This window comes from Hipposideros armiger, unplaced genomic scaffold, assembly GCF_001890085.2.
Source record: "Hipposideros armiger isolate ML-2016 unplaced genomic scaffold, ASM189008v1 scaffold_658, whole genome shotgun sequence".
Classification (NCBI taxonomy): domain Eukaryota; kingdom Metazoa; phylum Chordata; class Mammalia; order Chiroptera; family Hipposideridae; genus Hipposideros; species Hipposideros armiger.
The window spans coordinates 351,941-364,613 of NW_017732008.1; the positions used below are offsets into that span (position 1 = coordinate 351,941).

Here is a 12,673-nt window from a genome sequence, read left to right on the forward strand (position 1 = left end):
AAATGGCCAATATAATCATGATTAAATGACTTGTGTGTTGACAGGAAAATTATATAATTAAATGTTCTGTTATATCAAAACAAACAAATAAACAAAAAGCCTATACTCTAGCCGGCTGAGTGGCTCAGTTGATTAAGAGCTCGCTCAAGAGTGTGAGCTCTGAGCAACAGCAGTTCGTTTCCCGGCCCGAGTTGAGCAGCTGCTGAGCTTCCAATGGTGGCAGGATGGCTCAGCTTAAAAAAAAAAAAAGCTTATACTCGAACCTTGAGAATCTACTTCTAGATATTTATTCTAAGGAAATGATAGACAAGGGATAGGCATATATGTGTATAGATGGTGTAAAAAAATATGTGTACAGATGGCCATGGTTTCATTGTTTCTAATATTAAAAAAATTTAATCAACACTGGTAGGGGAAAAATCCAAAATCTACTGGTACATTGTTATAAAGTAGTAAGTATGTATAGGTATACTTCCATGTGAAAAAAGGGAATGAAAAATGTAAGTGAATATCAGTACTAGGTAATGCCTTTTCCCTACTTCTGATTTCCATGCTAAAATATTTTTTTTTCTGGGTCTTTTACTCATTTCCTTTTGGTGAGGGGTTGTGACATATTTGATAAATATGTTTAGGAATAAATCTCGGAAGAATTACTGCATATGCCAGGTTAAGCTATGCCCTTTTAGTGACTTCTCTCTTCTTCGTCATCTTCTTCATCTTTGTCTTTGCTGTCTGTCTTCTTTTCTTTCTAGGGAATGGATCTCAGGAAACAGAATTTAACTCCTTCTTCAAAGATACTCACTCCTTTTAGGTAGGGAGGCCAGGAATCACGTGACTGAGGTTGTTATTTTGGCTGTTTACCTTTAGATCTACCAATTCAAACCAGGTCTCTGTCAATAATACCAGTTATATTTTAGATTTTATTTTTAATTTTGGCTTTATTCCTCAAATTTTTTCCAACAGGCATAAAAAAGGGATGTTATTTATTGGTGGGTCTCTCAGAGACCTCAGCAATACTTGAAGGATATAAAGCAAATGCTAGCAGTGGGTACTGCTGGGGGTGGGAATACAGGTAATATTTATTTATTTTCTGTCTTGCCCTCTTTATTTTTATGCAATGAGTATGTTTCATGTTCTTAATCAGGAGCACCAAAATAGAATGAGAGAGAAAACGATGGAAGGTGGAAAGTAAATGTAGCGCTTCTTAATTTTGGAACCCAGATCCACTTAGGAATCAAGGGCGATTTGGCCATGGTTAGCACATAACAAAAATAAATAAGCCCCTTTCCAATTGACACAACTGAGATTCTGAACTCCATCTTGATTTTTATTTCTTTCCGTTTTCAAATACTTTAAATGACAGGTTTTCAGTAATGTAGAGCTAAACAACCATCATGCTAGTATGTTTTTGTGCATTTTTATAAAACTCAGCAATAAAATTGTTGTTTTCAACATAAATAACAAGTAGTTGTCTGTTTTAGTCAAGGTTCTTTTAGTTTAAGTAAGAGAAACTTCTAACTGGCTTAAGCCAGAAAATTAATTTAAAAAATGTTGGAAGGCTGCCTAGTCCCTATCAGAGTCCATATGCACCTATGATGAATGTGAAGAATTTTCAAATGGAAATCTGAGCATTTGTTATGTGTAGAATAAGGCATGTTTTAATGGTAGTGCCCTGCCAGGGCCTCTACACAGCCTGTCTCCTTGCCATCTCTCTTCTTCAATTCCTGGGGCATGCTATAAATCTGAGTTAAATCTTGTTCTAGTTGGTTTTAGTGTTTTAAAAACTTGGTTCTGACATCCTTGAGATTTTTATACTTCTAAACCATTTCATAGAGCAGCTCATATCAAAAGTCAGTTTATAAAAATTACACAACAGTAGCAAGTATCGAGACTTTAAACATTGGGAGAAAATATAAAAATGGTTAATCATTAGCACTATCTGCAATAATTAGAAGAAGACAGTTGTGGGGATTCATGCATCCATGTTCATCCATATCCATGATGGATTTACTTTATAATTATAATTTTTTTCTCTTTTTGGCAACTTCAAAGCATCATGGAAATGGCACATAAAACTTAAAGGCTATGGAATACCTTCAACAAATTATTTTAGTGGCTAATTCAGGGTGAGGTTGGAGTAGTAGAGAACCCCCACTTAGAAGAGGGTATAGGGTCTTATCTCCGAGAACCTGGGAGTTGTATAAAAGCCCAAATGATTTTCAACATTGAGTAAGATGAAAAAGGGTTTAGGACTTCCTTTTAAAGGTATCAGAGGCAAACGAGTAAGAAATAAGTATGTTCCCGTATGAGATTTTCCATTAATCCAAACTCTCTGCAGCCTGACTTATTCTCATGCCCTGAACTTGTCCAAGTGGAGTTATAGTGTATTGAAGACTGATCTACTGTTTCTCAAAGTAGAATCTGTATCTCCTAGTGGTTTGTGGATGTGTTCTTGGGAGTCTAGAGTTCTCTTTCAGAATTTTTTAACATTGTGTTAAAAAACCCATATATTTATAATTATGTAATGTAATTATTCCTTATTCCTAAATATTGGGCTGCCATCTGATGTATTTTTTATATCATGTTGATACAGTGATCACTTTAATGACATAATTTATCTTTCTTTAATAGTTGTTTGTAAATTAATTGTTTTAAGGTGTTACCAAAGAAGAGGGTCACGCTGTAGTAAAGAACAAAAGGCATGCTGATTTTGATAGCAACCCAAACTGTGCTCTGCAGAGAACAAAGAGGGTTTATAAAGGGAAAACCCACAGAATGTAACTTTCATGCAAACGAAGGCTTGGTGGCAGGTTAACAAGGATTGGTTAGTTAGTTCCAATATGCAAAGCATGGACACTACCAGGAAAGAAGTTAAGTCTGTAGATGTCCATTTAGGAATCGTTATTGCAGAATGTTTATAGCTCAGCCATGAGCTGAGTTTAGTAACAGGTTTAGCAACTAAAGAGCAGCTCTGAGAGTTGAGGCACAACATGTGCATGGACCCCACATCCTTACACTTTCGCTGTGACCTTTGACTATAGTGGAATGGTATTTCCATGCTGCTGACTGCAGAGTTCAACTTTACCCCACGAGCTCAGTGTTCCAGAAAGGAAGTTTAGGACAGAAGATGTACATTTTTCTGTATTTTTGTGTTTTTCAAGAATGAATAGCAATAGGGAACTTTTAAACTTTAATCATTTAGTTTAATAAAATGTAGCACCTTAATTTACTTAAAATATAAGTACTGTAATTATTTTTGTGTATTTTTGACACATTTTGGAAAAAAACCGAAATCAATTAATGCAGTGAAAGGGTAATTAATTAATAGCCTGCCGACTCTGTTTTAAGTGACTCCTAGCAATGCTTATTCCATTTCATTTTTTACATTATCAAAGGTTATGTACAGAAAAAGCAACTAACATTGTTCTCAGATTAATGTTCTCTATGTAACTATTTTACTGTGTGCTTGACTGTTGTGATAAAGGGTAGAAACATAGTTAAAAGATGACTCTGCCAAATGTGAAGAGGACTGATTTCTGGTCCCAACTTTAGCACCTTCTGACCATGAGATTTAGTTGTCAATTAAGATTCTTGGACTTCAGTTGTCTTGTATTTAAAATAATGAAGTTTGGCTAGAGCTAGGCGATCTCTAAACTTAGTTTCTATTTCAAAAATTGTGATGCTATATCTTTTTTAATGGAAAAAGCATCAAGGAGAAGAAAATTGATTCAGTTAATAAGGTCTTTGGGGAAAATTTCCAGTGCCATCTTCTTCTAATTACAGTCAAATATAGTGGAATGTAAGAACCAAATATTTATTGAGGACTTTCTCTGTGCCTGACACCATTCCAGCTCCTGTAAATGTGACCATGACTCTGTGAGTTCCATTATATAATTCCTTTTGGCAGTTTTAATTGCATCGAGTGTCCTGGGGCACAGAATGAGTAAGTATAGAACCTGAAAAGGAAATCTGGCTTGTCTGACTCTAAACCTTGAATTTCACTGTAACACATTATATTGGCTAGCCTTGCAAAATGCTTTTTTCCCTTTATCCATATATTTTCACATTCAGTTTAAAATTTAGTAAGCTAAATTCTGAGCAGTGTCTCAGAAAACTTGAATAAAGTTGTTCTCATCCCCTAAGAATTGCTTGGATGAAGATGTTCCTCCTTGCCGGTCTTCCCACACAGGGGTTTACCCGGGTGAGAATGGTTTGTTATGTTTTCCCTGGATCCTTATATAGAAGTCCTGAATTCTGAGGCAAACATCTGAATGGAGCAAATGAGCATAATCGGGTGGTTGAGGCAGTTTTTCTTTTCTTTTTTTTTAAAGGCATAACAAAGTGCAGAGATTCAGGCTGAGTTTAAAGAAATGATAAAAAAAGGGGGGGGGGGCAATGTCTGTAGAGATGCCCTCAGGACACCAGCAACAACTATGTTAATGCTTTCTTGATAAAGGCTGTAAAGAAGGCATTTAATCGTAGTCGTGTGGGTGATTTTTTTTTGACTTTTTTTTTCATATTAAGCAGTGTTTTAAAATTGTATTAGGAAACACATAGTGATAAAGGAAGGTGAATAGTCCTGATCTAGGGCTTCAGGGAGGAGGTTCAAAAGGAAACTCGGCTGGGGACCAGGGGTGGGGGTGGGGAGAACTATGTTTTTGCTTCTGTCCCAGCGAAGAGTAGGGTAAGGTAAGGCCTCTCCTTCTGCAGTCGGGTATCTGTCACATTCCCCCCCCCNCGCCCTCTTTGGTCCTGCGTGCAAACGCCAGATACCGGCACATAGGAAACGACCATCTGGGAGATTGAAGAAAGTAGCGAGCTTGAACACTGGCGTCCGGTGTGGAAGTGTCCTAGGAGACCGCCAGAAGTGCGCCAGCCAGAGTCTGGGAGAGTTCCCTTCTGGCCGAGAGGGGGAGCCCCGCGTTCCCGGCCGGCAGCGACCCGGAGTCCCGAGCCTGCAGCCCCAGCCGCCGCCAGCGCCAGTTTTGGCTTCAGCCGATTAGGAAGAGGGCAGAGAGCGCGAAGAGGGAGGGAACCAGAGCCGGAGGGTCCCGAGTCCACCACCTCGTTGACACACAGAAACTTTCCCTCTCGGCCACGGAAGCGTCGCCGTGGCTGTGCTGGAAAGGAGATCGCCCGGCTCCGAGGACGAGGACGCGGCAGCTCTCCACGCCCCTGCCCCAAGCCTGACCCGACTGCATCCGTCAGTAAGGTACGGAGAGACGGCGACTCATCTGGGGTCTTCCCCCGTCTGGCAGCCCAGCCTCCCGCCAGGTAGCGTGCAGTCTCTTTTAAACTGACATCCTGAGAGGCGGCGGGCAGCGGTCAGCCCGGCCCCGGGTGCCGGGAAGGGAGGGCGCGGGGCTGCGCGCCGCTGCCGCCGCCGCCGGGCAGGTTACAAAAATTAGAACAGTGAAAGGCTCAGGGTGTCGTCGTCCGGCACGAAAGGAGGCTGAGACCTGTTGACGACTGCTGTGGCAGCGCCTCAGTGACGACCGCGGAGCCTCACGAGGTCGGGGGCGCAGTGGGCTCCGGACCCTTGGAGCCTCCTGGAACCCTTTGTGGTAACTTTGGTCCAGCTGGGCCAGGAGCTGGAGGGGGCGGAGGGGGCGGAGGGGGGGGGCGCCCGTTGGATCAGTCCCGCGGAAGGTGCGTGGGTCGGACGGACCGAGCAGGCAAGTGCTCGCCGGGTCGCAGCGAGGCGACCCAGGAGCGAAACTTCTTCCAGCGTACCCTCCCTTTTGTTGGCTCCGGGAGAGAGTGTGGGCATGGGGGCGGGGAAGCGCGGAGCTCCGAGGCGCGGCGGAGGATTCTTTAAAGCCCAGGGCTGGGAGGGCCCACGCTCAGGGGCGGCGCCCGCAGGGTACCCCTTGGCTGGGTGGGTTTAGTAGCTCCTTCTGGAGGGCGCGGTGTTGGAGGGGCGCACCGCGCGGCCGTGTGATGAGCCCCTGGGCTCGGTTCCGCCGCCGGCCAGGCTCGCTCGCCCAGACCCTTCTCCCTGCGCGCTCACTCGCGACACGGATCGGAATCCAGCGCGATCGGTTCGTCCCTGCGGCTCCTGGGGCTGCTGCGTGGACTTCCCTGGGTGCGGGAGCGAACTCCACACTGGCTGGTTTTCTTGGAATGTGTTTACAATGTTGAATGGGACTTGCACAGGAAGCTGGGCGCTGCAGCTGGAGCTAGCGTACCCGGTTCAAGAAGATGTAGCTGGTGTTGCGCATGGCGAGTCCACTTAGTTGGACAAACCCCGAGTAAGTGCGGGCTGGCGGTCAGGGTACCCCTTCCTGGGTCCTGGCAGTGTCTCCCCACTAAGCTCGCTTTACTTTCACTTGCATCAGACATCTACATGTGTTATTTCCATCTGCAAGCTTGACAAAGTACAATGCAGTCAACCAGGAAGGATTTAATACATTTATTTTGGGATTTTTTTTTTTACTTTTTAAAAAATGTTGCAGCAACACTTGAGAATAAAAGTTTTTTCGAGAGAGTTCTAGTTAAGACACCACTTGTTAATTTCTAGGACTAGTAGGAGAACGCGGTGCTGATGGGTTTGTGTCTGATACCAAATGGTTGATTAGGTGCTAAAGGGGCGGTAATGAGACAGAGTGACTATTCGAGGTCCGAGCTGGAAATTTCAGATTTGCAAATCGCCCGGTTTCTTCTCTGCCAGTCTTGCCCTCCCTTCTCCACATAAACAAGTAGCCTTGCTAGAAAACCCACCACTTTGGAGAGTGCAGTCTCGGGCGACTACAAGCCTTGCTGGAAACAACTTACAGGCTAAGGTACTGCCTGCCCCATTGCATAATTAAAAGGTCTCCTTGAGCTGTCCAGGAGTGTTTTCCAAGTTTTTACGACTGACAAGGAAAGAAGAGAGGAACCTGGCCGGCAGCCAAACTAGAGCTCAGTAGCCAGGCATGAAAGAGACTGGGGAAGTTGTAGGGGATAATTGGAAAGGAGCTGTTGGTTGTACTTTGCTTTAAACAAGGGGTTTCTTTTGCAATGAAAATTTTTCAGTGACTAAGATCAGTCTTTTTGGCAAAAAAAGTAAAGTAAGCACAGAGCGCAGTCGGGTATGACAGAGCAGAGTGAAAGAAGTGCTCCAGGAGTCAAGTCTGGTCCTTATCTATGTTGCAGTGGAATAGCTGGGGGGCCCCAAGCTGTGTGTGCTGATCACACTTTGCAGATGCTCACACTGTGTTCCTATTTGTCTCCTCCACTCGAGCTAGGCTTGCTGCGACTTCAGTCCCTTGACCTTGACCAGCTTTGTTTTCACAGCCATTGAGAACTGAAGACTTGGGTTTTTCAGCAGATGGTTTTCCACCTAAATTAAATAATTCAATTAGGTATTCTCAGATGGCACAGATTTGGGCCATGGAATTAAAGTGAAAAATGTATCCAGCATGTTTTGCTTGTGTTTGTCAAAATAAATAGATCTTGCTCTTTCTGTTTACCTGAGCCATCTCAGTATTTCACGCAATCTTTGCGGGATCCAAAAGCTCACTGCTGTCAAGTTCTAGACTAGCCAGGAACTCAGAGTCTTATCTGCACTTAAGATCCTGCTTTCATGTATTAAAATTGTTTATGTGTCATGTCTACTTTTCTTTTTTAGGGACGTATGTTTACTCTTAAGGGTTTGGACGTTGAATGGTTAAAAAACATTAATATGGTTTGTATTTCCTCTACATTGATGAGTTTGAGATTGTGAATATCAGCTTGTTCTCTGAGATTGAATTTATGAATCACCCTTGGCAAAATGTTTTCCTTGACTATGATTTCAGTTTTTCCACTTTCAAAGTAAAAAAAAAAAAAAAGCCAAAACAAAACCTTTCCTTTACATAATTACAAGCTTACTGTGCGTATTAAAGAGAGGAAATGTTAATAGGTTTTTAGACATAAAGGTCATAGGGTTTATCATTCAGCTGATTCACTTGAGATTATAGTGGTAAAATAGGAATATCTATATCTAGAACACATATGATAGTGACATCTGTATTTAATTTATAAAAATTAACTGCTTTTGCATTTTAATCATAGCTGTAGTTTTATCATATATTTTGATTTTTGAGGCTTGGGTGAGATTTTATGGTTAAAGCTGAGTCATTCTCTCAAACAGAAAAGAACAATCAGCAAATTCATTTATTTTTATTTCAGTTTATGTTTATACTCAGGATCGGTTGTTTTTTGAGTTTAGCTCAACTTGTCTTTATGAGAAGTTACCAAATATATTTGCAGAATTTGGCTCCCTTCTAGGAAATAACTAAAACACATTTATGATGTACAAACTTTCTTTTCTCCGTGGCCACAACGACTTCCTTAAGAGTTTAGAGGGTAGATTTAGGAGCTATTCATTAATTGATTCAACCAGTATTTGTTGCATACTTTTTTATGTTCCAGAAACCATCAGCCTTGAATTCAAATCCCAGCGCTGTATTTCTCAGCACTGTGCTTTTATGTATGTTATTTTACTTCTTAAACATTTTATCAGCATATAATTCATTGTCTGTATTGCTATCTATAATGTTCAAACTGGTTAATTATTGATCCATGCATGATAATAGTGAAATATTTAATTTTTAGTTTAGCATATCAATTCATAAAGTAAACTCCCTCGTTTTATAGCTTAGCGTGTTGTATTCATGAATGTTTAACTTAACTCTTTCTCAGGTCAATGTATTAGAGAAAGAAGACAGAATAAGTATAGTAGTCTCCCTTTACCTGTGGGGATATTTTCCAAGGCTCCCAGTGGATGCCTGAAACCCCGTATAGTACCAAACCTTATATATACTATGTTTTTTTCCTATAAATATATACCTATGATTATGTTATTTTATAAATTAGGCTCAGTAAGAGATTGACAACAATAACTAATAACAAAATAAAACAATTATTACTCTATTCTGTAATAAAAGTTGTATGAATGTTGGTTCTCAAAAATATCTGGAATTTTCCATTTAATATTTTTGGACTGTGGTTGACTGAAGGTAACTGAAACAGTGGAAAGCGAAACTCAGATAAGGGGGACTACTGTACAGGTAAATTTTAAAAGAATAAAATATTTTGGTAAAATACTTAATCATAAGTTTTATTTTTAAACTTGACTATCATTAATAGTGAATCTATAAAAAGGAGTATGTGAGACACACTAGTTGAATTTATGATCATCTTAACAAAATAAGCACTTTTTTGAATAATCAAAGAAGAAGTGAATGTTCAAGGATGCGTTAGGGTAATCTCAATGTAAAATATCCAATTTTGCTTTTAAATTAAAAATCTTTAAAATCTTAATCTCCATTGCTGAATATTAGGTAATTTTTATTTAAATTTCACTTAGTAGAACTCTTTGTGACTCATTCTGCAAAATTGGAATTTGATTCCTAAAAACTCTAAAGGAGGAAAAAGTTACTTTATTTGAATATAAGAATGAATTCAGTAGTAGTGACAGAAGCCAACTGCATGGTTGCCATAAGCCCTGGTCCCTAAATGCGTTAGAGGCAAGTACATCTAATAGTGTTAGCATTTAGAGATCAGGAAACTTAAACTTGTTCCTGTCGGAGTGTAAATATATTCAAATTGGAAGAGAAAAACTGGTATAAACTTTGAACAGAGAAACCGTGTTGCTTCCTAACAGTGGAGATATGAAATTGAAATTAGGCCGTTATTGTTCCAGAGTTAGGCTTAGAAAACAGTGCTTATACTTATTTCAGGCTGTGTTATTTGGTAGTTTTATATTTGTTTTAAGCTAAGAAAATGTTTTCAGCCACCTTAATGATGCTTACAATGCATGATTATTTTTCATTGGAAGACAGTTAATCGACTCAAATATTGTGTAGGAGAAAAAAATGCAAATTTTCTATTTTCATCGAAATAGTGCAGTTATGTTAAATTTGTAATTACTCTCATCTCGCTGTAGTGTGTACTTAAGGATGGTTTTGGAAAGCTTGCTCCAGTTTGCTCACATAATATGAATAAGTGAGTTAACTTATATAATAATTGTGATTTCCACTATATTTTGTGTTACATTGCAAAGATTAATATGAATTTTTAAGAGCGTTTTGAATAACACTATATATTTCTAGGCTGCATCTAATAGGGCATATCTAGATAGCAATAGCTATCTTTATTTCATGTTTGTTTTTTGCTATTAATGTTATACCTACGCATCGTCTTCACATGCCTTCTGAAGAGGAAGTTCAGAATATATTTTAGAAACTTACGTGTCTTAGGTGAGTCCCCCCATTTTCTCTCTCTTGCTGTCTTTACATATATAACGTGTATTTCATGTTTCTTTATTTGTGATAGGTATATTTTTCATAGGGAAAAATAATTTCCATTAATTGATATTTCTGAGGCAATTTTAAATATTAAAGTATTTTCCAGATTACTATTGCTAGAGAGCCTTGGCTATTTGTTGTTGTTGTTGTTGTTGTTCAAATTATAAAGGAGTTTTTAGGCTTTTATTTATACTTAATAAAGGTAGAGAGAAGTAATGGGAAAGATCTGTTACCCATGTTCTTGGTTAATTAATGCTTCTGATAGCATACTCGTAATTGTAGAGATGTGAGGGGAGGAAGAAATTTTTCTCTACCCGTAAGGTTCTTTCAGCTGGTCTAACAATCAAATAGACACGAGATGGATTAGCAAGAGCAAATAATCAAATTTAATGCATACATATGTATGGAACGCCGCATACATGAGAGAGTCAGAGACCCCACATGCACGAGAGGTTCAGAGATAGAAAGGGAACATGGGTATATAAGACATTCTGAGCTAGGGATGAAGTAAGATGCCTACCGGGCTTCACAGGGTCACTGCAAGGTGATAAGAACAGATGCTTAGTAAATAGAAGTTTGCCCTGCCCTATAGGTAGGTCACAAGAGGTTATCTCTGATAATCTCTTATGCGCTAGTCCCCTAATTCAAGTTCTTCTAGGTAGTTAAAGGGAGAGACTGACGTTTCTCTTGAGCCTGAAGCTAAAATTGCTCTTAGCTCAAAACAATCCCTCGCCACAGAAACACATCTTGGGGTGACTGGCTCTGAATTCCTATAGATGCCTTTTCTGCTTTTCTTAAGTGGAACACAGTCAAATGGAAATACTACTGGTAAGTTTATAAGGTACTGTGAAGTAATAATTGTGTAGAAATGTAGTGTTTTCCTGGTATTGTGTAACTTTTTCTTACAATTATCAGATATTATTATTGACCTGTTTTCTGAAATTTCAACCACAAATCCTCCGAGAATTTCAGGGAACTTAAACTTTGCCAGAGCTACCAGTAGGGCTCTGTCTTTAGTCTACTCTCTTGTAGAAAAAATGTAGGTAGCTGAGAGGTTTGGTAAAAGAAAACGTAGAACATAAATAATCTAATTGAATCATTAAGATGTGCTGTATAATATTTTCAAATGTGTAATATTTCATCGAATGATAACAAAGTTTTGTTATCACTTAGTTTGTGTTTAAATGAGCTAATATTTTAGATAGCATTTTAGTTAAAAAAACAATTAGAACAATTAGAACTATCTGTGTGTGCTGCAGTAACAACTCTCTAAATTTGGGGTGATTAAAAGTTGATATAAGACAATAAATTTGATTTGTCACATAGCTATTTACAACAATAAAGAGAGTACCATGTTTTAAAGTAAAATTGTAACAGCAAATAGGTTCATTTACCCAGATTTCCAACTGGGTGAGTTAAAACATAGGTTGATGAGTACTGATAAGTAAGTTTTATTTAAGAAGACAAAGAACTTTGTAAAGTGTTTTAAAAGTTCAGCATGCATGTTTTTCTCTGTAATGTGTTTAATTTTTGTCTGCTGTTGAAGAACTCCATAGTAAACACAGAATTATAGCTGAAGGTGGAACTTTCTTACCACCTCCTTGATCTGCACTATTAGAATCATAAACGTCTCCTCCAACATAAATGCTGATGATTGCTGGCAGTGCACAAAAATATAGAGAAAGTTTGGCTTATTGTAAAGGACAGTTGTATAACTGAATTAATTTCCACTGAATATAGTTAGTAAGAGGATACTACTTGTGTAGTCTAGCAAAATATAGTTTAAGGCAATTGTTAAGTAGTCACATTTGAGCAGTGAATTGTCTTTGAAATTCTTTAAATGTCATTTGAAATGGCAAAAGTCTCTTGACATTTCCGATCCGTAAAACAGCATTGCTTTATGATAACGGTTGGCATTGTTTTGAAATTTTATAGAAACACCTGCTTCTAGGTATTATTTTTTTTATATGTGGATATATCTATAGATATGTAGCTGTAGCACAATTTTTAAAATATATTTTAATAACTGTACTTTAAGTCTGTTTCTTTTACATAACTTATATTTTATCTTATGCATTTAGTACATTATTTTTGAGAAGGGGTCCATAGACTTCATTAGACTGCCAAAAGGATTCATGGCACAAAAAGGTTGAGCTCCTAGAAATCTATACTGATTTCTTCGGAGGTAGCAATGGGTTATACTGTCATTTAATGAGAATAAAAGAATTCCAGGTTATTTAAGTTAGTATTGTCTGATAGCATTTAGTTATGCAGAGATGTCCTAAATGTTTTTTGGAAGTAAATTCCCACTTAATTATGCTTATTTTCCAGATAATTTGCTTTATTCAAGAAGCATGTGTGCAGTTCTTGGTTAATTTGCTTAGTGACACAGTTCAGCCAAG

General features: G+C 38.8%; 1 protein-coding gene across 15 annotated transcripts in view; it reads left to right on the forward strand.

Moving 5' to 3' along the window:
* Positions 1–5,133: 5,133 nt before the first annotated feature.
* Positions 5,134–12,673, forward strand: part of GULP1 (GULP PTB domain containing engulfment adaptor 1) — a 221,923-nt gene continuing 214,383 nt past the window's right edge. For 10 of the 15 annotated variants that reach the window (XM_019626115.1, XM_019626117.1, XM_019626112.1 and 7 more), the window contains exon 1: positions 5,134–5,212. The gene's annotated coding sequence lies outside the window, so the exon portion shown is untranslated. Of the gene's footprint in view, positions 5,275–5,356; positions 5,565–6,047; positions 6,252–6,288; positions 6,783–10,960; positions 11,100–12,673 lie in introns of those variants that run through there. The other 5 variants (XM_019626105.1, XM_019626108.1, XM_019626106.1 and 2 more) reach the window with 5 other exon arrangements.